Source organism: Muscardinus avellanarius, assembly GCF_963383645.1.
Source record: "Muscardinus avellanarius genome assembly, chromosome: 3".
Classification (NCBI taxonomy): domain Eukaryota; kingdom Metazoa; phylum Chordata; class Mammalia; order Rodentia; family Gliridae; genus Muscardinus; species Muscardinus avellanarius.
Genome location: NC_137788.1, coordinates 96,679,467 through 96,704,992, shown reverse-complemented (window position 1 = coordinate 96,704,992; position 25,526 = coordinate 96,679,467). Strand labels below are relative to the sequence as shown.

The following is a 25,526-nucleotide window of genomic DNA, read 5'->3' as shown; positions in this document are numbered from 1 at the left end:
GCCCTGTCCGCCGGCCTGCCGCCCGGCCTTCTGCGGTGGGGACCGCTGGGTGCGCCCTGCCGGGGCTCCCAAAGCTCAGGGCTCGAGCCTGGCGTCTGGAGGTGGTGTAAGGATTTCGTAAAGGCTCTCCGAGAGGCGGGAAGGAATAAGTTGTCTAAGGGCGCCCTTCACCTATTCCGTGTGTGTGTGTGTGTGTGTGTGTGTGTGTGTGTGTGTGTGTGTAGGGCGGCAAGGGGAATTTGATCCAGCTTGTCCACAATAACGTGGGAAAGGGATGAAACGTGGCGGGGCAGTTTTGCTGCTAGTCTGATCTTTTGCTTTGCAATTTGCCCTCCCTGCCCTCTTGAAAGAGGAACCGGACTTGAGGGCTCGAGGAAGTAGAGGGCGTCCGGCCCCGTTATCTGTACAGGAATGACGACTGGTCAAAGGAAGGAAAGGAGCGGGGTGCAGAGGCTGTTCCCCAAGGCCTCCAAGCGCTGTGGCCAGCTGGCCAGCTGGATGGTAGTGTTTACAGCCTCGCTGAAGCCATGTGAGAACCCAGCGATTGGCCTCCCTCGGCGGCGACAGGAAATGAGAAGTTTCACTAGAGATTCCGCTGTCTTTCGCTCGGTCGTCCTGTGCCCAGGTGGTGCCCTGCGCGTTTAGCTCTCGTGGCTGGAGCCTCGCCCGGGACTGCCTGCGCGAGGGCTACAAAGAAGTGCAGCTCTGGAAGGCTGGGGACTCCGTCCAGTCTGCCCCAAACCCATCGTGCTGCGGGATAGCGGTTTCTTGGTCCTGTAGGAAAGTTTGTGTTGAGAAGGATGCCAAACACTACTCAGAACTTCTGTTTTCTCTTTCACAATGTAAAAACCCACATCCAACGTCAAAACGAGAGGAAAGAGTCCCTTTCACGGCACATTTTTAGCACCAATCCTTTATTGAATCAGTGCCTTTTAAGAACTGAATTTATATGATTTAATAATTAAGTTAAAGCACTGTGGCACACACCTGTAATCTCAGTACTTGGGAGGCTGAGGCAGGAAAGATCGTAGGTTCTAGTCCAGCCTCAGCAAGATCCTGTCTCAAAATAAAAGCAAAAAGGGCTGGGGATGTTGCTTGGTGGTAGAATGCCCATGAGTTCAATCCTCAGTATAAATAAGTAAATAAATAAATATAGAGTACACATGCTTATCTCTGGTTCTCAGTGCCTCTGTTTTATCTGAGTCCCTTGCATCTCAAATTCTGCATCCTTTGCCAGCCTGCCTTGGACATCCTGGAGGGCAGTCACCAAGAAAAGACAAGCATGTAAGTGGTGGGAACCATCCGTATTAAAAGTCAGGCAAATGTTTTACACTTTCCCACAAACCTGCACAGCGATTGCTAACTCTGCGGGATCCCCTAGGGTTGTCCCAACTCCAGATATCCCAGAGTTGAGAAGTTTAACACACATTTCCGTGATGGCAGTAGCTGCAGTAGTTAGTTATCTGGTCCCATGGATCCCCATTTTCTGCCTCCCCGGTATCCTCAGGAGGCAGCATGGGTCAGGATTGCACTGGCTCACCAGCAGGGAATATGATCCTGTGCACATTGCCTGAAACTCCAGCTTCCTGAAACTTTCATCAGTTGTTCACTAAGTTGTTCTCCTCAATAATCAAGTTTTCTGGACAACTGAGAATTTCCCTTTTCTTAGCCCTCAAAATTCTATTTGAATGTGACAGTGGATGGAATTTTCTTTTCAAATGTCTTTTGCCCTTTCTTCTCCTCTTAGAATGTATTAGATGTAATTGATTCTTTTTGAAGATGAAGGATTGTCATTATAGGCATCCTTAATAAGAGTTGAGCATGTGCAATTCTCTAAAGAGCCCTTTTCTCTCCTGAGGGTACCACAATGTACATACCAGGATACATGCCCTGAAGGAATTATTCACTGCTAGCAGATACATCACCAGGTTGTACGGAGATAAGTAGGGCAGCTAAATGATCTTCCCTAGTCTGTTGTGCTTTGAATTCTTAAGTTTCCCTAGCCCCGAGCTTTCAGGTTCCAAATGCAGTGCGGTTTTCCTTGTAATATACTATAAGTGAGGGCTTTACTCAGAGGGGAATCTGGGAGGCTGGTACCTGGTGAGGGTGGTGTCTGTTTTTGCTTCCTCCTGGTTCTTTCCCACACCGCACAGAGGAAGGTTGCTGAGCAGCTGAGAGCTAGGCAGCTGAGTTTCTATTATTCAGGCCATCATTAAGTCCTTAAATGAGACTTGTTAAATGGTTTCATGAAACAAGTTGACATATTTAACAACCTGCAGTTGTCGGCATATACTGTGCACTTAATAAGTGCTCACTATTAGCAACATTACTTCAAGTGTTTCTTCTGTTATTGTCTTATTAAGGGTAATAGGTTGCAATTAAAATTTGAAAAGAATTGCAAAGCTTTACAAGTTCCTTTGGGCTGACATCTCCAGATATTTCTGCCTCATGTATCTTTCTTGGGGAAGTTTCTGGCTGCTCATGATCCTGAGGTTCCTGCCCCACAGCTTTATTCATTATAGTGTAACCCTGATGTGCAGCCCAGCAGTTTATTCTCCTGAAGTTGGTGGTCATTACTAGTACTTATGTCTTTTTGCCATGTTCAAGAGTCGGTGGTCATTACTAGTACTTATGTCTTTTTGCCATGTTCAAGAGTCATTCTGACTTAGAATCTGCTTACTTTGTCTTCTGTTGAAGATAAAATAATTTTAGAGGCCGGGTGTGGTGGCACACGCTTGTAATCCCTGCGCTTGGGAGGCAGAGACAGGAGGATCGCGCAGGTTCGAAGCCAGCCGCGCGTGCTGATTTAGGAGCCCTGTTTCCAAATAAAAAGTGTAAAAATAGGTCTGGGAGTGTAGCCCAGAGGTAGAAGGGCTTCCAGGAACCCCAGTACCACCAAAAAAAAAAAAAATAATAATTTTAGATAGACTATCACTTCAGAGGTTTTTTTTTTTTTTTTTGTACTGGAGAATTGATCCCAGGCACTTTCTACCTTCAGCCTACATCCCCAGCCCTATTTTATTTATTTTGAAACAGGGTCTTGCTAAGCTTCTGGGCATTGCCTCCAAACCTACAATCTTCCTATCCCAGCTTCCCAAGGACTGGGATTACAGGTGTGTGCCACCATGCCCAGCTTCACTTTGGGGTTTTGATGATGATCTGAACCGGTGATGAGCAGATGCTGATGATGTTTTGCACCTGGCCTATTTATAGCTTTCCCAAAAGAGGCCATAAAATGACTAGCTTCTTTTAATAATAAGGGTTTTTATTCCAGTGAGTGGGATGGCCTTTCATTTTCCTTTTTGTCAGCTTTCTGCTGTGTTTACATTAAACAAATAACTATGCAACTAATGATTGCTCCATGATGGGGTTGAATCTTAGAGTCTTCACAAGGTAAAGGAGTCTTGAAGCATAAAGGCATCCCACTTCTCTCATTGTTCTTCCTGGATAGGCATCAGCCTCTTTTTGAACTTGTCATTTTAGTAGGATGATGATCTTCAGTTCAAAACACAAATACAGTTTTTAATACTGAGTTACATTTGGTTTTTATTTTTAATGGGCTAAAGAGGTAAACATCGCATTTAATTATACTTTAACATGCTCCTTATAGTACAAAGAATAAAGTTAAATAAAATCCAGATGATCATCCGCAATCCAAGAAATCTGGTGTCTGTATGTATTAGACAGATTCATTGTTATTTATTATTCTTCATCCCAAGCAATATTGTAGCCAGGATAATGAAGCACATAAATGATTCTGGGAGAGAAGAACCTCCTCTGGTGCTTGTACCAGTGGTCCCTTGAGGAAGGACACGGCTTCTTGGCTTTATGCCATTTTTTAGTGGTTAAGAATGTCTCCATGAATGCCTATAGCCATCTAAAAAAAATCACCCCATGGGGTGATTTTAGTCTCAGTATTGTGAAATTTTAAATTTTGCTTTATATTATATCTTAAAGTAGCATTACACTCGATGAATTTACTGACCTCTGTATACAGCACATATAAACTTTGAGTTGTCTTAAAATGAATTATTCAGGCTCCAGGAGTTCCTTCAACAAATATTTATTTTTTATTTTTTTGCTGCTATGTGCCAGGCATTGTTTAAGACACTGGGGTGGAGCAGTAAACAAGCCCAACAAAGTCCTTGCCTTCAAGGAATTTACATGTCAGTAGAAGAGATGGGCCATTACAAAAATAAGACCCTATAATGTGCACTGAAGATATTTAAAGTGGGTAAGGGAATAGAGAGAAATGTGATATGATTTTATAGAAAGTAGCTCATACAATTTAGCTCATGCAATTTATGGAAGGTAGCCAAGAAAGCCCTCTCTGAGGAGGATTTGGCTGGGCAGGCAGGGCCCTGAAGGGAGTAAGGGCGCACAGAATGTGGATGGCCTAAAAGAATATTGCCAGCAGAGGGAATACTGAGTACAAAGTTCCCAAGACAATTAGCTGCAGGCACAGTAAAGGACTTGAGCTCCTAGAATACTAGAACAATGGAGTCGGCATTTCCTAAGATGGAGAAGACTGGAAAACCAAAGCAGGATTCGTTTGAGGGGAGGAAAGGAGGAAGATCTGCCACTGGTTATGAGTGGAATGCCCAGTAGATGCCTAAATGGAGATGCTAAGCAAGCAGTGGGGAATTCAGAGCTGTAGATGTAAGTTTGGAAGTCATCAAGGTATACATGATATTCAGATCAGGAGGCTGGACAGTCTCATCTGGGAAGTAGTCTAGAAAGAAGAGAAAATGTTGACGTGAGCCGAGGGGCACACCTGTCACTGAGGTTAGAGAAATGGGGAATTAAGAGGGAATGGCCATGAGGAAGGAGGGAGACCCACAAAGCCTGTTTCTGGCAAGCCAAGTGAATACAGATTTTTGAGGAGAAGGAATTATCTGATGTGTCAAATGCTGTGGAGAGAGCGAGTGTAATATGGACTGAGGGTGGGATGTTTGCTTTAAGCAGTAAAGACTTCTTGGTGACCTTGACAAAAAAGAATTTGGTGATGAGGTGGGCAAAGCCCTGATGGAGAAGAAAGAGCAGGAGGAGAGGATCAAGACAGCATTGTAGATGTTTCTTTGGGGACTCATTTTGCTGAAAATAGAGCAGAAAAATGAGAAGGCTAGTAGGGGGAAAAGATCAAGAGATGTTCTTTCTTTAACATATTGATTTTTAGTTTATACCTATTAAAAGAGCTTTTTTTTTTAGATCTGGACACATTTTTATCATATGTCACTCTTACATATATTGTGTATATGCATGAAAATATAGGTATATAAGAAAACATCAAATAAACTTAGTATGTTCTTAAAGCTTTTTTTTTTATTGTTGTTGTTGATACTGGAGATGGAACCCAGGGACATTCTACCTCTGAGCTACACCCCCAGCCCTATTTTTTATTCTTTATTTTGAAACATCTCACTAAGTACTGAGGCAGTCCCCAAACCAGGATCCTCCAGTCTCAGTCTCCCAAATGCAGGGATTATTAGCGTGCACAACCACTTCCGGCTTAAAGAATACCATTTCAACTGAAAGCTATTAATTTTCATGTTTTTACATAAAATATTGTCTTCTGTAAACTGAATATTTCTGCTTTTTTTTTTTAAAAAAAATGTGCCACTATTGTTCCTAGGATTTTCTTCCATCCTGGAAACAACAGTTGAATTTTGGTGTTGTTACTTGGTTTTTTTTTTTTTTTTTTTTTTTGGTGGTACTGGGGTTCCTGGAAGCCCTTCTACCTCCAGGCTACCCTCCCAGACCTATTTTTATATTTTTATTTGGAAACAGGGTCTCTTAAGCCAGCAAGACAGCTTTGAATCTGCGCGATCCTCCTGTCTCTGCCTCCCAAGTGCGGGGATTACAAGCGTGCACCACCACCCAGGCTTGTTACTGTTTTTTTGAAAGTTAAACAAAGGGGCATGCACCTATAATATCAGTATTTGAGAGGCTAAGATAGGAAGATCACAATTTCAGCAACTTAGTTAGACTCAGCAACCTAGTGGGGGGCTATCTTGAAGGTAGATCCCTTCAAGATAGCCCAGTAAACACACACACACACACACACACACACACACACACACACGTGTCAAATAAAGAAAGCTTTATTTCTGCTATTCATATATGTCTTTTTCATAAATGTATATTTTTAAGTATATATAATTGTATTGGTTTCTGCATTGTATGCATTACCTGTATGTACTCCCTGCTCCCCAAAGAAGGCAATGTTGTTTGCAGATTATTGGGTTACGTAGAAAGGAAGGATAAATAGCTGTCATTGTTAAAAAATTGTATCCAAGTTATATTTTTAGATAGTGCATCATAATGTTTTTATTTACTTTTTCTTGCCAGAACTCAGTAACCTCTTTGCCATTTGTTCGGTTATTCTTTTGCGTCATCTGCCAGTATAATTTTAAGCTCGACACTGATCAGGGCCTTTTCATTTGAGGTAGTTATGACACTGGGAGGCACCTTACACTTCTTACACTTGTTCTGTTCACATAGTTAGTGATGTAGCCTGTATTCTCTAGGAACTGAAGTACTGAAACTTTATTGGTGAGGTACAGTTCCATGGCTGCCAGAGTGAGGCAGAGAAGATATTTTTTTTAATGGGGGGGGGGAATTAGCTGGGTGCAGTGGAATACACCTGTAATCCCAAAACTCGAGAGGCTGAGCTAGGAAGATTATAGGTTTGAGGTCAACATCAGTAACTTAGTGAAACCATTTGAGCAACTTGGTGAGACATTGTCTTAAAATTAAAAGAACATAAAGCTAGAATTGTAGCTTAGAGGTGGAAAGTCCCTGGGTTCAATCCCTAGTAACTCCCCCTTCTCCCCTAAAAAAGAGGGGAAATTATATTTGTTATGCAAGTGTGGGTTATTTAACATAGATTACTACATATTTCTAATTTCCTTCCTTCTTTCCTCTCTTCCTCCTCTTCTTCTCTCCTCTCTCTTTCTTCCTCTCTTCCTTTTTCTTTTTCTTTTCTTTCTTTGTGTTACCGGGGATTGAATCCAGAGGCATTCTACATCTGAACTACATCTGTGTTGCTGAGGCTGCCATCCAACCTGCAGTTCTCCTGTGTCAGCCTCCTAAGTACTGGCTTTGCGGGTGTGCACCGCTGAGCCCACCTCTCACTTCCTCATTTTCAAATGTGATGGATTTCTCTGACATTTGATAAGCTTGCTGTGCACTTGTCTTTACTGGTCACGCTCTTACTCCTTAAGCTGTCTCCTCTTTGCTTTCACCACAGTACATCCTTTGGGCTCTCTTCTACCTTTCATTCTTGCTCAATTTCGTCTACCACCTTCTTTCTATCTAAACATTCCTTAGATATTTTAGAGTTTTCTCTCAGGCGGTCTTTCCTATTCTGTCTCATGCAATTCATGGTGTTAACCTACCTCAAGGACCCCACATTCGCCCTGACAGCCGGGGCCTGTCTGTCTCACACCTCTGCTTCCACTTCATGGCTGGAGTCTGACATAAAAAAGCACGCTCAGAGCAGAATTGGGGATGCACTGGTTGGGGAGAATTGGCGGGGGCAAGACAACTGCTGGTCAAGAGAGGAGGAGAGTAGAGGGATAGAGAGGAACACAGAAGATTCGATAGATAAGATTTGGAATGGACAGAATGTGGAGTGGGTAGAACGTGGCTGGGCTGAGCTTTCATGCAGTGGTGATGGGGGATGTCATGGAGGGGCAGATTCAGAGGGCCAGGGAGCACATTCAGCTTGGGATGCTGAGCTCCACATTACTACTCTACCCTTCTGCTTCCAGGTGTTGAGCATCCTACTCTCACTACCCACTTCCTTCTGGTTTATTCTACATAGGGCGTAAAATCCAACCATCATTTGAACTTGTGGCTGCTACCACCTCTTCACTGCCTTCCTGTCCTCATTCCCTTCCTACTTAGCTTGAATACCATAGCCATTATCATGACGCCCTTGGCTTATCATATTTATTTTGCTCATTTGGGTAAATAAAAATTCCTGGGTAAATCCAGCTTATTTCTATTTCCTGCCTACGGCTGAGCTGCAGAAGGTGATGTAGGAAAACTGATCCCATGCAGACTCCTCTCACTTCAAATTCATGGTCCCTGACCTCCAGGGGCACTGTAAGCCACCCAGTCACCTCATCATATGTCTCTAGACTAGATGTTCTCCAAGTATGGTCCAGGGACTCTTGGCAGTTCCTGAGATGCTGTTAGTGTTTTTTTTTTTTTTTAATAAAGCCAAAGGTTTTTTTTTTTTATATTAAGGCATTATTTGCCTATTTATTTCTCATTTTCTTGTGGGTACGTAGTAGACTTTTCCAAAGGCCATGTGATATTGCTGATGTCATTGCTATGATTGGCAGTAAAATAGGTGCTTGTGTATACTTTATAGATTTCTAAGAGCTGGGTGTGGTGGTACACGCCTGTAATCCCAGTACTTGGGAAAGCTGAGATAGGTTTGAGGCCAACCCCAGCAACTTAGGGAGACCCTGTTTCAAAATAAAAGTTTAAAAGGACTGGGGGAGCTGGGTGTGGTGGCGCGTGCTTCTAATCCCAGCATTCAGGAGGCTGAGGCAGGAAAAATAATAGTTTGTGGACAGCTGCAGTTACTTAGTGAGGCCCTTTGCAACTCAGTGAGATCCTGTTTCAAAGTAAAAAATAAAAAATAGGGTTGGGGTGTAGCTTGGAGGTAGAATGCCCCTGAGTTCTATCCCCAGTACTGCAAAAAAGAAAAAAAAAAGAAAAAGGGATGGAGATGTAGCTTGGAGGTAGACTACCCTTGGGTGTGTTTGTTCTCTCTCTCTCTCTCTCTCTCTCTCTCTCTCTCACACACACACACACACACACACACACACACACACACACACACACACACCTCATTGAAGTCCCCTTAAACAGAAACTGCTGTGTGTTCTCAGTCATCATTTTTTAAGAACATACAGGAGTGCCAACACCAAAATGTTTGAGACCCGCTGTAGTCATTTACTTTCTGACTTCCAGAGGATGAATTTGGTACCTTTTCTTCTTTCCTCCAACCTCCATTACCTCTTTCTCCATCCATCCACTCAACTCATGACCTTGCTTTCTATTCCACAGAGAAAATGGACAAAATCAGAGGAGAGCTTCCTCCAGCTAACACCCTGCCGCCTCTGTGCCCACTGATGACACATCTCTCCTGTGTTATGAGTGAATTAACAGCGGGTGCCTCTGGCAGAGGCTCATGTCTCCTTCCCACTTTCCCACATGCTCTCTTGCATCAGCAGTTCTCTTTCGGGTCTTTCCCATTTTCATGCACATCTGCTGTTATTTCCCTCGTTGCTCTTGGGTGTGTTTTCTAGGAAGGACTACAAAGACTTGCCAGTGACTGTTGGGTGAAATGGAGAGTGGCTTAAAGTTTGACCTGAGCCCCTGGGAGCCAGTGGTCAGTTGACTTCCTTAAAACTGTTTGGTGGTTCCTGATGGACCACAGATAAAATCCACAGTCCTTAGAAAGCATGGAAAGGCCCGTGGTCTGGTCCTGCTTCATCTCTCAAAGCTGTCTCCTTCCATACTCCTGATCTTCTTATGGTTTTCTTGAATGATTTATGATGTTAAATGCCTCTGTGCTACTGTACACATCTTTTTCTCCTCTTTTTTTAATTTTGGTATTGTACTGGGGATTGAGCTCAGTGGCATTCTATCTCTGAGCTCTGTCCCTAGCCTTATTTTATTTTTTTATTTTGAAACGGCCTTGCCAAGTTGCTGAAGGCCTCATCAAGTTGTTGAGGCTGGCTTTGAGCCTGTAATCCTCCTTTTTCTGCCTGGCTCCCACTTCTTTAAGAGTCACCCCTCATTTGTCTGACTAAAGAGTCAGTTCCTGAGTCACCTCTGTAGCAGCAGGTCTTCCCAGGCAGCCCTCTCGGGTGTGGCGGGTGACATGCAGCTGTGGTGTACACAGGTGGAGTACAGCCTCCCTTGCTCTCTTTCACAACTCTTTTCCTCATTCTAGGATTGACCTGCTTGAGGTTGCCATGGGCTGATTCATTGATAGGCATCTCTAGAAGTTCACACAGTCATATACAACAGGCTACGAACATAGGCATACATTCGCTAGTGAGTTGAAAGTGATGTCTCCTTGTTTTCCACTTTTCAATGATATTGGCATAAACTTAAAAAATTAAGATGTACCTGTTGCTGTCTATGCCATTAGCATCCCAAAATACCTGTCCATTAAGTGCCATTACTAATAATAGCAGATAACATTTCTCTGCCACTTACCAACTGGGTGACCTTCAGATAGAGCCTCATCCTGTCTGTTCTTCAGCTTCTCATCTGTAAAATAGACCCAGTCAAAGAACCTTCCTCCTGTGATTGTATGAGGCCTGAATGGGTCAGCTCTGTGGCTGGCAGAGCTAGCTGTTTTAACTATAGGTGCTAACTGTTTTAACTATAGTCATTATTTTGGCTTCTGCAAAAACATACACAAAGCGTCACTAACACCCCATGGCATCTAATTGTTACAACATGGGGAGCCCAGCACTGTTATTTATCCCCAAGTTACAGGCACTCTGAGGCCGAGAGGGGTTTAGTAACTTGCACTAACAAATGGCTCATGTTGGACCCATGATTAGAGTTAGAATGTTTGGAGTGAACTGAATTCCCCTCAGCAAGGCTATTGGCCCATCCGAACATGAGCTGCAGTGATTTTTTGTCTCATCCCACTGTCCTGTTCTCTTGCAGTGCTCCCTTGGAGGAATGGTCTCTGATTGGCCACGTGGCTGTTGTAATGATGCTCCATACTCCTCAGACATTGAGTGATAATGGTTCAGGATAGTGAATGCATTACCTGGGTACACATTTTTACTCATTCAGAGTGAAATGAGGGTTAGACCTTTGGCAGGTACATGATGGGAAAAGGACACACATATCATCACATAGAAGAACTAAGGAGAGTTAATGAGAGGAAAAGAGAAGAGGGTTGCTGGTCCCTTTTGGCTGATTCATGCCATGCCTTGGACCACTGGCCTTGAGAATGTGGTTTAAACTCTTCTGGAGTTGGGGGTTTCTACACTTCCCTGGGAAACAGGAACCTATCATTTTACATGGCATTCTTTAACATTTTTCCCTTTCTTTCTTTGTTTCTTTTTCTTTTTTTCCTTCTTTCTTTCTCTCTCTTTCTTCCTTCTTTCTTTCATTCTTTCTTTCTTTATCTCTCTCTCCTCTCTCTCTGTATTATAACTATTCTTGTAATTTTATAGGTATCCATTATTAGCTATTATTTGAAATATTATCACCCACTACCCCAGTAGCAGAGACCCTGCATAGAGTTAAGGCCAACCACAAGTTTATATTCTACCTTTCCCCAGTGTTGGGCATTTAGTGTACAAAACCTTGGGCAGCAGTGGAAATTACTTTTGATCTCCATGGAAAATCACTTTAGAATTATATTTTGTGCTGCCATCTGAATGCGCTTTCAAAATCTGTGTTGCAAGAAGTGCAATCGGCCTGCAAGCTGCTTATGTAACAGGAAGCCCATAGCATGTGCTACTCACAAGGGGAGTTCTGAGAAGGGCCAATTAATATGGAATATTTAATGACACACTCGATACTCACCTTCCATGATGTCCAAAGTGCTTGTCTTAAAATAGACTCCTAACAGCTGGTCTGAATAAAGAAGCATCATATCTCTGTCTTTTCCAGGGGTCACGGGGGCAACATGGGTTAATGAAAAGGCTTCAGGTCAGGGATCTGAAGTTCTGAGTTCTAGTCCCAGCTCTGCCTCTTACAGGCTCTGTGCCTCATCCTTCCAGACATAACAGCAGTAGCAGCAGATACATGCACAATTTCATTTAGGAGGCATTAGGGCTTCATGACTACCAGGGATCAGGCAGAAATGGTCAAATCCTGGTTTTGACACTTGACAACGCGGTGACTTTGGGAAGGTGACTTTATTTGTTGAGTCTTGGTTTCCTCATGTGATGGACAAGAAATAGTAAAGCCTAAATTTGCAGGATTGTGTTGGGAATTAAATAATGCATTGGGATGCCTGGCACACAGTAGACACTCAGTGAGATGAGTTCCTTCCACCTCTGCCATTCTTTCCCCATCCTCATAGTCTACGAGGCAGGAAGAAGATGATCTTATCACCACCCTACAGAGGAGGAAGTTGAGAGGCGTGCTGGCTAAAGGGCTTTTCTCAAGGTCACACAGACAGGAAGTGGTGAAGACAGGACTCCAGTCCAACTGTCCTAATTCCAAATTCAGCAAAATTTCCTGTTCCTGCTGCCAAACTCAGTGGTTGTTTGGTGAATTGCACAAGGAAATGACTGGGGAAGTGCTTGCAAAGAGCAAGGCGTGCTCTGTAAACGTCAAGTGACATCGTATTATTTTTCACGGACCCTCAGTACATCTAAAATTGAAACATCTAAAATAATACTACCTGTTTTCAGTTGTTTTATAGTCTAATTAGTTTATGGATTATCTGTGTTCTATTTGGCTCTGTTTTCATGCATGTGTACTGATTAATTACAGCATCCAGTGGTCTGCAAAGTATTTGACTTCGTAGCAGATGTTGACGACTCAAAGGAAAATAAAACTCAGTCCCTGACCCTTTGTGACTCGCATTCTATGCAGAATAAATTTTACTGAAGGGTTCCCAGGCTGGAAAGGGAACAATTTGGATGTTAGAGTGAATGGTAAATGTTTGGTAGATGGGTAATGCTTTTCTGGGTTTTGCCGATGTTCAAGATATGTTGCCAGTACTAAAGATGGATTATTCAATGTCTACGCATGGCTCAAGTAATTTCTCTTCTTTCCATCCAAATTTGTTTAGCACCTCCTCTGTGTGGAACACTGAAATCATAAAGATCAACCACAGGAAGTTTTTGCTTTGAGGAGGTTGGGAGAAAGTAGATTTGACCTCAGAGTTAGGTTTTGACAAGAATGCAAAAGGGAAGGAAGTCACTGGATGGTACCAGACTGGTACAAAAGTGTGTGCAGCTGCAGCGAGGCGGGGAAGAGAGAAGAAAAGGGGAGGGGAGAGGAGAGGGGAGAGGGAGCGAACCAGGATAAGAAGAGACAGGAGTGGTTTGCTAGAGAGGAAGAAGGTTGGAGAAAGAAAATTGGATGGGGAAAGAGTGGGGAGAAGAATGTGCAAAGACATCCAGACCCCAGTGTTGTCTCCAATGAGACAGTTATTCTGAGCAATGATGAAATATCCTTAATGACAATAGAATTGGGACTAGGCTATACCATTTGCATTTGGCAGTGTAAAGCACAGGTCTTTGGTGTATGCACTTGGGCATCAGGGATGGCTTATTCTTCTGAATATCTTGCAAGTTGGAGGGAGTAAAGACCCGCTGAGTGGATGTCTAAAGGGAAAGTCCTGGGAGGAGAGTGGCCCGCTCCCTCCTTTTCCCTTCAAACTCCACACTTGCCTCATCTCCCTCCCGCACACTGTTCATCAGTCTCCCCATGCTCTGTAGTTGTTGGTACCTCCTCCATCCCTGGTCCTCTTGGTCTTGGCTCTATACTCCTGAGTCTATTCATGAGCAGCCTTTTTTACTTTTACCTCCAACCCACCTTCTGTGACATCAAATGGGCTGGTCACCCCAGCCCCGGAGCACCCTCTCCACCGTCTTTTCTCCCTTGAGTGTGACTGTGGAGAGCTGCTGGAGAAGCACTCACTGTCCCACCAGATGGGCTTGGCTGTCTGGCTTCACTTAGGCTTGCAACTGTATTCTGCCACTCTTTGAACACTCTTGACTTTCTTGCAAACCCCCAGTGATATTCCAGCCTCCAAATTCCAGATACCATGTGTCCCAAAGTCTTCCCTAGTCCTTGCAAATTCAGCTAGTCCTCACCATTACCACTCAGTCTTCTGAGCCTTGGCTGGTCCTCAGCCCATCCTATCCCACTCCCCACAGTGGTCACCATTACCAGAGCTCTTAGAAGTGCCCACTGTCCAAATCTTTTTTAAATTTTTATTTTTCATGGTACTGGAAATGAAGCCTAGGATCATTCTACCTCTGAGCTGTATCCTAGACCTTTTTATTTTTTGTGTCACTGAGGATTGAACCTTAGGGCATTTTCTTTCCAAAGCTATACCCCCAACCCTCTTTTATTTTTTGTTTTGAAACAGGGTCTCACTAGGTTGCTGCAAGTCTCACTAAGTTGCTAAGGTTGATCGCAAACCTGCAGTGTGAGCCTCCTGCCTCCAGGCTCCCAAGTACAGACCTTTTTATTTTGAAACAGAGTCTTGTTAAGTTGCTGAGTCCAGCCTCAGACTCCTGTCTCAGCCTTTCAAGTAATGGGATTACAGATACCTACCATCACACTGGGCCCATTTCTTTCCTTCCTTCTTTTTTTTCTTTTCAGTACTGAAGATTGAAACCAGGAGCACTCTACCACTGGGTCTCATCCTCAGCCCTTTTACAATTTTTCATTTTGAGACAAGGTCTTGCTGTCTTGCCAAGGCTGGTCTCAAACTTGTGATCCTCCTGCCTTAGCTTCCTGAGTTGCTGGAATTAGAGGTGTGTGCCACCATGAATGGTTCAACTGTTCCAAACTTTACATGGTACACTTGTATGAGCTTGTTTTTTTTTTTTCTCTCTTTTGCTTCTGGCTCTCAAGAAGGAGTTTTTAACTTATTAGTAAATGAGTAAATAAATAAGGGGATATTTAACTTACTAGAATCATAGAGCGTACCAAGTGCTATGAAAACTCTGATTGTGAGAAGTAGTACACTATCCACTCGGTGTACTCTTTCTGGTTTGTGCTCTCAGGAGCCCGTGGTGGTGTGCTTGAGTGAGCATTAGCTCTTGGGTCACGTTTTTCAGTTCCCAGACATAGCCAGGCTGCCTGTTCCCTCATGCAACCGGCTCTTAGAATCTGTGTGTTTTCGCAAGTCTCTCGTTTTGGTGTAATGCTGTAGTTCAGTAGCACAACTTTCTCTTGATCACATATGTGATGACTGAGACCGTGGCTCTAGAACAGTTCTGTCACTTTTTGATACTCCAAGATGTAGGCTCAGCGGGAGATATTAAAACACTTGGCTTTCAAATATGAGAAGCATTTATTGGCAAAGGAAAGTTAGTAAGCTTAGGTGCGTCAGTCAGACAAGAAGTGTGCAAGTTCAAATTATTTATGATGACAGAGTACTTGGAATGAAACTGCGTATTCACCCAGGGGCTGTACTTTGTGATTCAGTGGAATATAGCAGTTCATCTTCAATAAGTGGAAAGCAAAAATCGAGTGCTTCTGAGCTCAGAATAAGCACTACTGTAAAACCAGGTGGAGACTTCCACATCTTTAAGAGAAATGTGACACAGTTATCATTAACACCCGTGTTATGCCTGTAGGTTCTAAAACATCAAACTGGACTCTTGAGAATACTTATGCAGTGATTTGGATAATTAAATCCTTATTGAAGTTTCAATCTTTCTGAATATATAATTTAATGACCTCAGTTAAGAGAAAATAATGAGAAACTTAAAATAATTTAGTAGAATTCTTATATGCCTACTTTGGCAAAGGATCTGTTTTTTTCTTGTTTAATAAATGCTTCCACAGTTTCAGTGATGCATTTAAAGAAATTTCGCACCTATATAGTTAACATTAAGCTGCTTCTTGACATCTTTGCCCATTTGGCAATTACCTAAAGCCCTCCTATGTTTTACATAAAATAAGTGAAATGTAAATGAAATGTATTTAAAAATAATAACAGACATACCTTTACCTCTCTGTAGAAGAGACCACACACACACACACACACACACACACACACACACACAATCTTAAGCTCCATGCACACACAAGGTAAGCTTGGTCTCTCATGGTTTTCATTAAGTTCTAGATGCTGACATCAAACCTGTGGACTTTGAATCAGCATCGTGTTCTAATGATTTGGTGCGGCAGCGTGGTGGATATTAGCTTGGATGCATTGACCTGGCTTTGAATCATAGTTGTGCCACTTACAGCCTGGCACTGCTCAACTAATTTGATCTTGGGCTTCTACATTATAAAATAGAGAGAATAGCATCTATCAGTAGTGTTGGATGCATTTAATTAATTGAAGTCATGTATATGGTGTGTTCAATTCAGTATTTGGACTTAGAAGGTACTCAGCAAATGTAAATTCCATTCATTTTACATAAGCCTGTTATTTATTTGTTTAGGTACTGGGGATTAAACCCAGCTAGCAGCATGCTACCCCCAACCTATAACCTCAGCCCTTTAAATTTAGAAGAATTTTAAAGCAGGGTCTTGCTAATTTGTCAAGGCTGGCCTCGAATATGCAATCCTACTTCAGCCTTCCAAGTACTGGCATTATAGGTATGCACTACTGTGCTTAGCTAAGCCTGTTTTTTTTAGTCTAAGGAACTTACACATATTATGTGAAAATGGGAAAAATGGACAGCTGAAAGTTGACAGTAGTAAAAACTATACGTGATAGACTAAAGAACTAAAAAAAAGGATTTACTCTTGAACTATGGAGAATGAAACCAAATACTTCCCATACTGCCCAGGCTCTTGGGAGGGATGATGCTGTTTGAATGGACCTTTACAGTAACTGACTTTATCGTTCCTAGAGCTCTATATACAATTTTGGAGTTAAAAAAGCCCTTAAAGATAGTTCTAGTTTAGCAACTTGATATAAAAATGAGCAAACCTGTTTCTGATATGTGCAGTGATTTGACCAAGATCACTTGGCTTTGACACAACCAGTCCAGGCTCTGGTGTCTTGAATTCCAGTCTGCACCTTTTCCACTAGCAAGCTAATGACCTGGGCCTCTAGAGAAGTTTAAATCATGTTTATCTTTTTTTTTTTTTTTTTTTTTTTCAGGTACTGGGGATGGAACCCAGGGGCCTTCTACTTCTGGGCTACACTCCCAGATCTATTTTATATTTTATTGGAAACAGGGTCTCACTATATTGCGATAGCCTCACTAAGTAGCTGAGGCTGGCTTTGAACCTGTGCCATCCTCAGCCTTCCAAGCTACCATGTCCAGCTTTATCTTTTTTTAAAAATATATATTTAGAAAGATTAGAAAACAGTTCAGAATTACCCATGTGAAGCACTTATTTTAGGCCTTAGTCTACCTTACTTGTTTTTAATTTGGATGGATATCGTGATATAGGAGAATCAGTGGGGGTAGCAGTACAAGGTCTCAAACGTAGTACATTAAAACTTCTTGGGAGAATTGACAGAGCATTGGGACATTATGAAGGCGAAGATCTGATGCTTAAAGGAGTAAAACCTCAGCTCTCCAGAGACATAGACTTCCAGGTTTTACTCAGGTTTTTTTTTTTTGGTGGTACTGGGGTTCCTGGAAGCCCTTCTTCCTCTGGGCTACACTCCCAGACCTATTTTATATTTTTGAAACAGGGTCTCTTACGCCAGCATGGCTGGCTTCGAACCTGCGCGATCCTCCTGTCTCCGCCTCCCAAGCGCGGGGATTACAAACGTGCGCCACCACGCCTGGCTTTACTCAGTTTTTCAGAGGGCTGAAGCTTTGCTCTGTTTCCCTCCTTACCCTCTCCTGTTCCTGAGAATATGAATATTCATGTATGTTTGTGTGTTTTAGTGTCACCATACTTTTTTGTGCATGTGTGTTACTGGGATGGAACCCAGGGGCATTCTACCTCCATGCTACATCCCCAGCCCTAGTTTTTATTCTTTATTTTGAAACAGGGTCTCACTAAGTTGGAGAGGGCCTCACAAGTTGCTGAGGCTGGCCGTGCACCTGCAGCCCTCCTGTCCCAGCTTCCCGAGTACTGGGATTACAAACATGTGCCACTATGCCTGGCTAGCCATAAATTTTCCTTCTAGATTGTGGTTCCCAGGAGATTGGGGACTGTGTGTTTTTCAACTTTCTGTTGTTAGCACAATACTTGCCAAAGAGGGAGTACTCCTGGGAATGACTACGAATGACTGTGTAATGAATCCCTAATATTAGCCTTGATATTGGTTGGGCACGGATGCTAGGTTTTGTTGACTTTCTTAATCACAGGAGGAAAAAATTGTAGCATTTTCCCCGTTGTTTTGCAGTGGGTGGCAGCAGTATACATTGAAAGAATATGGACTTTAGCACCTGATAGACCTGAGTCAAATCATACCCTACAGACTGCTGGGTGTGGGCATATCCCCAAATCTCCCAGACCTCAGTTTTGTAGCTTATGAAATGGGGATACATCTGACTGCACAGTGTTGTGAAGAGAAGTACGCCCAGAAGGGCAGATCCCCTAGTGCAGCCCTAGGACACGGGGAGGGGGCATATCGAGATAAAGCCTTCTGCCCCCCGCCCCTGGCACCTAACCATGGTGAAGACCTTTTATTCTTTATTTTGAAACAGGGTCTCACTTAGTCGGAGAGGGCCTCACAAGTTGCCGTGGCTGGCCATGCACCTGCGAGATCCTCTATGGTGAAGACCTTTCCCCATGATCCTTTTGGAGTTATAACCGGTGGTGGACTTCTTCTCTGTTGTATTCTTTCTGCAGATGTTTTATTTGGACTTGTTGAGTCTAAGACTTGGCATATGTCGTGGCTTTAAAAATTATTTGCTGATGTTGTTTCTGGCTATTGAGTTACCTGTTGTTAATTTCATATGTAACAGCTGTGATGAAAAAAAAAAGACAAAAAAAAAAAAAAAAGGAACCTCAGCTCTCTACTTGGAACTGGGATGCCTGCATTCAAATGCTGGCCCTGTCACTAATGAGCTCAGTGACCTCTGAGCCTTCATTTACTCAGTTTCTTTGTGATAACCAGAAGAAGGGTGGTGTGGTATAGCGGAAAGGACATAGACCTTAGAATCCAAATTTGGATCTGCTGCTGATTAGCTTGTATGATTTAGAGCAGGCTCTTTCACCTCTGTTTTTCTAGCTTTGTCTTGAGGATAGCATTGTCTATGCTTTAGGCTGTTGTAAAGATTAGATAATGTATTTCGAGTTCCTGCTTCAGAGGTTCCTATTCTGTAAGCTTTAAAAAAAAAACATTGTAAATGACAACTCCTCTGCTCAATACTATAATAGTATTTTTTTTTTTTTTGGTACTGGGTATTGAGCCCCCAGGGGCATTCTACCTCTGACCCACACCCTCAGCCCTATTTTTTATTTTTATTTTGAAACAGAGTCTCGGTAGGTTGAGGAGAATCTCACTACTTGCTGAGGCTGTCCTCAAACTAGTGATCCTCCTATCTCAGCCTCTCATTACTGGGATTATAGATGTGCACCACCCATACCCAGCGTGGGCTTCGTATTATTAATGCCCATTTCCTATGTTGTTGAGAGATCCAGAAAAATTCATAATTACTGCAGTTTAATACTTTAGGAGATACTAATTTTCTCAATGTCATATAGGAAGTAATAATGGAGTAGTATGTACTTGTGAAAATGAAGAAGAATAGGATCCTTATTTATGTAATCAGCCATTGGACTATCCCTTATGTAGCTACATCCCCTTAAGACAGTCCATTCTCCCACTGCACCATCAAACTTAAAAACAATGAACATGCCCTTCCCAAACTCTACCAGGACCATGTGAACCCCTCTCCAGCCTTCAGAATGCTTACCTGTTCTCTGCAGGCACAGCCCAAATCCTGACCCTGCAGCCTCCTCCCCTTCCTCTTGCTCATTCTGCAGCAGCCACAGTGGGTATTTTCCCATCCTAGAATTCACCACCTGGTTTTCTGCTTTACACTTGGAACTTGTCATTTTGTCTTTTGTTTTGGGTTTTTCAAATTCTCCTTCTGTACAACTCATCCTTGCAAATACTTGTCGTATGACCAATTTTCCTGCTAGACCTAAGCTTCACGGTGACAGGGGTCCCTCACATTTCATTCACTGATTGCTGGGGACCAGAATAGTGCCCAGCATGAGTGCTAAATATATACTCAGGAATGTTTAAATAGGTAAGTATACAATCACTATTATTAGCAGTAAACACAGGAAGAAAAATAATTTTATTTATTTATTTTTGTGGTACTGGGAATTGAACTTGGGGGTATTCTACCTCTGATCTACACCCTGGTCTTACTTTATTTTTGTTTTAAAACAGGGTCATGCTAGGTTGATGAGAGTATCAATATTTGCTGATGCTGTCCCTGATTTTCGATCCTCCAATTTCAGCCTCCCAAATATTTGGATTACAGGAGTGTACCACCACACCCAGCAGGAAAGGATTTTATACATAATTTGTTAAAGCCTTTGTGATTTCAAATTGCTCTGCAACTAAAACGCAGGTAATTTTCCAGGATCTTTTAAAAACTCAAATGTGTTTTGTAATTAAGTAAGATCTTTCTTACCTTTTTCTTATGTAATATTGCACTTTAATGAGGGCAAGTCTGAGGGCACATACTTGTAGCAAGCATAGTATCAAGCAACCTTTCATCTTGCCAACATTCTTCAGGCAAGACCTATAATAACATTACCTGAGCCATCCAGGAGGCTGCCCAGAGAATTATCTTGCGTCAGATAGCATAGCAGAAGGACTTAATGGTAAAGACAAGCATTCCTGAGAGATTAGATGATGCCTGGTGCATTTCCTTCCACTCCACCTCCAGCTCTTTGGATTTGTGTGTCTCAAAAGGGCAGACTGTATGACACTATTAACTTTTGCAAGTTCAAAACCTCATTTGTTCCTTCAGAAGTAGAGTTCATTCTTTCACTTGTCCATCAATACTGATAGGACTCGTAACCATTTTCAGAGCCCTGGTTCAGTGCTGAAGATATAATAGAGAACTGGGGTTATAAGAGAGGTGTATTTTGGAGAATATTAGTACACACCTAAGTATATGTGACTTAGCTTCTTCTGGGACCTCTTTTTTTTTTTTTCAGTACTAGGGATGGAATCCAGGGGCATTCTACATCTGAGCTATACACTCAGCAATATTTTTTTTCCTTCCTTCCTTCCTTCCTTCCTTCCTTCCTTCCTTCCTTCCTTCCTTTTTTGGGATACTGAGGATGGAAACCCAGGGACATTCTACCTCCAAGTGACATCCCCAGGCCTATTTTTTATTCTTTATTTTGAAATAGGGTCTCACCAAGTTGCAAAAGGTCTCACTAAGTAGCTGAGGCTCTCTGTGAACCACAATCCTCTTGTCTCAGCATCCCAAATGCTGGGATTACAAGCATGTGCCACGATGCCTGGCTCTGGAACTTCTCCTTGAGACCTTTCTTTTACAAAGAGAGTGGTTGTTTTCTGGTCTGCTCTTATCCAAATGGCCAGCTAAGCAGAGTAGGTCCTGACTTAAAGGAGAGGCCTACACTCTTTTTACTTTTTCTTTTGCATGGGGTGGGAGTGGGGTAGGGGTTGGAGAGAAGATGTGAGGAGAGCTTTTGTATTCTCAAGCCACCTTTGCCAGTGTATATCAGCTCTTGTAAATAGAATGGCCTACATGTCGATTCAGTTACTAAATCTATTGCTCATTGGATTTTGTACTCAATAGGAGAGAGAATCCTTGTTATTTTGACTTTAGGGGACTGTGAAGCCTGTGGTGGCTTCTCCAGCAGGCAAGTGGCTGTCTTAACTAGGCACCAGTATTTGTGATTGGTGTTAGGCTCTACTAGAGCAGGGTACACTGATCCTAGGAAGGGGTGGGGTGGTGGTGTGCTGTGTTTTGTGGGTGATCTGGAAGCACTTTGAGCTTTATGGCGCCAGCTTTGACTGTGTTGCTGGTGGGACCGAGGCAAGGATTGACATTTGCTGCTTTGATTTTATTTCAGTCAAGTCTGCAGGCCAGGACTTCAAGCTTCAAAAGTGAGAACATTGCAAGAGTGCGCATGCGTGAGGTTTTCCTTTTATATAGTGAGAATCAGGCCAAGGTAGGAAGTGATAGATTGGCTTTACTCTATTCGTTTAACTACATTCCAGGCCAGAGGAAGTCCCCTGAATTATGTAATTTTATAGTTTATCTCCAGGAGTTTTATAGATCTCTTATAATACAACCAACCTTATGAATCAAGAGTAGACCAAGAAAAGATCCTCTCTGCAAATGGACCCATCTCTAAGATGAGACCTGGAAGAAGCTGAGCGAGATAATGCTCCTGAGACAAAAGCATTATTCTGATACTTTAGCAGAAGTTTCTTTCACAATGAAGCATGAGTTATACTTACTCTGGATTTGTTAATTATGTAAGTTCTGGCCACTAGATCATGTAACTATAACTTCACCTATAGAAAAGTTGTAGATTTTTTAAAATCAGCAAATGAAAAAAGGATGATGTGATTTATACTTAAGAAATATACGGTATGTTCTTGAAGTAGACGGGTAAATCAGTAAAATTACTGTAAGCTCGCACTTTAAGAAGGTGATTAAAAAGGCCAGTGCCTAGAACTTTCAAGATTCTAGAGATCAGGTTTTCCTAGAAAATCAAGAAGGAACTAGGGTAGCTTGAGAAATATCTTTTGGTCTTACCAGAAAGGGAGCAATATTCAACTGAAAAGATGTGCCACCCCTGGAGGAAAATGCACATTTTATGAGAGGTATGAGGGGGGAAAGTGAGATCTGGAGGCAAGATAAATAGATAAGAATGGAAGGGAGATTAACTCTAAAGATGACTGATTAGAAAGGGTGATGGTCATGAAGAAGTACAACACAAGAAGAATGGGCCAAGATCCAGAACTGTGGTCCAAAAAATACTGCAGAGTACCCCTTTTAACAATTTAGCAAGAGTTTGAAGTAAGAACAGCTGGAAACTGTAGTAAAATGCAAGTCCATATACAATGTAAAAGCATGAGAGAGGACCAGCTTTTAATTCTCCGGTTCTCCTGGCATGGGGGGTTGAGCAGTCCTAGAGACCCGCAGCCCATCTGGCCCACCCAAAGCTGGAAGGGAGGGACCTCCCCTTTTTAAGGTATGCATCTCCAGGGGTTGGGTTTTACTCAGGAGTCTGCCCTCCTCTCTTGAGATATAGCTCGTGGGACAGAGTCTGGAAGGGGCCCTGACTTATCAGAAACTTTTTGTGGGGCTCAGGGTTGGATATGATTTTTACATTTGTGCAGTGCATAAAGATTTTTGCTAGGCGAGATTAAAAATGCATTTGGCTCTCTGCTCCCCTGGCATCTGGTCAGGGTTTACATCTGCCCTGAGGGACATCTTCTAATATATATAAAAAAATTCATCAGTCCCACTAAGCTAGTGGTGGTGGCCCTGGGATGGCAATACCGAGTGGCTACAGAAAATTTGCGTGTCCTGGGGAAAGCTCAGAGACATCAGCACAAAATACTGATGAATTTAAGTAAGTTTCAGGATGAGAGAGTTACTGTGATTGAGCAAGCAGGGGTCACTGGTGCACCGAAGGGATGTTTGTTAGTTCTGTATGGTGTTGGGACTCTAAGGGACAGCAGGGAAAGTTGAGACAGATCATAGGGGAGGGAGCCCAGGCCTGGCTAGATGTGGCTGATGGAGTTACCTCCTGGCTGGGATCATCTAGCTCAGGAAGTAAAGGCTTACAAAACATTTTTAAAAATAATGAGGCTGGGAGTGGTGGCGCACGCTTGTAATCCCAGCATTGGGGAGGCTGAGACAGGAGGATCACGGTTTGCGGACAGCCTCAGCTACTTTGAGGCCTTCTGCAACTTAGACCCTGTTTCAAAATAAAGAAAGAAAAAATTAAATAAATAAAGAATTAAATAAAGAAATAAAAAATAAAGAAAAAACACATAAATAGGGCCAGGGGTGTAGCTTGGAGGTAGAATGCCCCTGGCTTCCATCCAGAGTACAGCAAAAAAAGAAGAAAAAAAAAATGAAAAAAGAAACAACACAACACACACACACACACACACACACACACACACACTCAGAACTTTGTGGTCTTTGTGGTTCTGTCTCATATCACTGTTTAATAGGATGAAAAATTGAGGAATATGTTAGAGAAATATATATCTGATACAGGAAGTTAAAGAGAAAGCAGGAATAAACCACAGCATCTTCTCAGCAGTGGCTCCAAGGGACAAGGGAAGGGGAAGCCTGTCTGTGTGTCTCAAAAGAAAATGGGATCAATGGGGACTCGTTAAACACGACGGATACGCCCTGCTTCAGGCAGACAACTGGAAGTGCCAAGGACTGGACATGAAAAGGTGTGAAGCCAGTGCTCATGTCTGGCCATGGTGAGAACAGCGCAGGCTTCTGCTGAATTTCAGTGGAAAGAAATCTATAAGAGATGACCATCTCTTATATGTGGAAGCTAGAAAAAATAGGAAGCAGGAGGGACTTCAGTCAAATATGGAGAGAAAACAGTAAAAGAGTGAGAGGAGGTTGGGGGAGGAGGGGAGCAGGCGTGTCCCTGGGGGGAGGCTTCTTGGGGGGAGGGGTGTGAGTTCACTTGAAGGCACACCTAAGCCCTTTCTCAAAATGCAGTTTTGAAAATTAAAAAGCTATCGTTTTAGGCCCCCCTTCCTTGACTCATGCATCTACCCCATTTGGTCCTAAACTCAGATAGAAAAAAAGGGATATTTTTATTAAATCTTCAAAGTTCTTAATGTTTGGGCATTTGAAGCTCGGAGATGGGGAAACATTCTTGTGGTGTTTCTGCGGTGGGGACATTTGAGTCCAGAAGTATAGAAGATGGAGGTGATTGGTGTTTAGAGAGCAAAGACCCTCTAGGAAAAGAGTATGCTCAGATATAACTAAAATGTATATGCGATTGTAAAATGAGCAATAAAAAACAAGAAGGGAGCCCAGTCTACCTGTACATCTTTCCTCCTTAACTTAGGAATCAGCTTGTTTTATTTTAATTACATGGTCCTGGAATATGTAAGCTCACTGGCAGTTTTGCTGAGCTAAAGGGAACCTCCTTTTATGAAAGGGACAAAATGTCTTCCTTTTCCACTGTCCCTCCCTTTGTTCTGTGAGTACTTATATTAAATGCCCAGTGGTTTGAGCTCTGGAGGTAATCAAAGCTGCATAGCTGCTTGAAGACATGAAAATATTTGAGTATGTTACGGGCTCAGGATTGTGAGATAATGGTACATAAGCCCTCTGGGCTTATCCTAAATAAGAAGCCAGGAGAAAAAGGACGACCAGTTTCTCTTCTGGGCCCATGGAATGGTTTTAGTATCCTAATTATGTCCCCAGGCTGGGAAAGTCATCACTTTAGGAGCAGGAATTCCACACCTGCCGCCAGCCTGCTCTCCCCCTTCCCTGCTCCACTCACTTTCCTATCTAAATGGCTGCTTCGACAAGGGAACAGATATTTCAGCCTCAGGAATTTATTCCCCTTCCTCCTCCAGCCACCCCCTTGTCCCCCAGGCTCCCCTCTCAGGGAATCTGCATCCCTGAGGTCTTTGTCCTTTGTGGTCCCTTGTGGCAGCTCCTCCCCTGGCCTTCCTGGAGGGCTGGGGTTATCCTGGGTCTTGTGCCTGGAGGATGGATATAAGAGGCATCTCTTCAAGCCAGCTAGCTAGTTTTATAGTTCAGTGACCACCTTCTTTTCTTAGCATTTTTTGCCCCATTTTTGTTCTTTTCGTCCTTTCCTCTACCTGTTTGTATTTGAGGGGCTCAAAGTGGTTATAGCCTGAATCAGTTCTTTCTGATGCCCCCTGAGGGCTCAGGCTTGGGGCC

General features: G+C 42.8%; 1 protein-coding gene across 2 annotated transcripts in view; it reads left to right on the top strand.

Moving 5' to 3' along the window:
* The window catches only part of VAV3 (vav guanine nucleotide exchange factor 3), a gene marked incomplete at both ends in the record, with an annotated part of 378,650 nt that overhangs the window by 293 nt on the left and 352,831 nt on the right, over window positions 1–25,526 (top strand). The window lies entirely within an intron of this gene.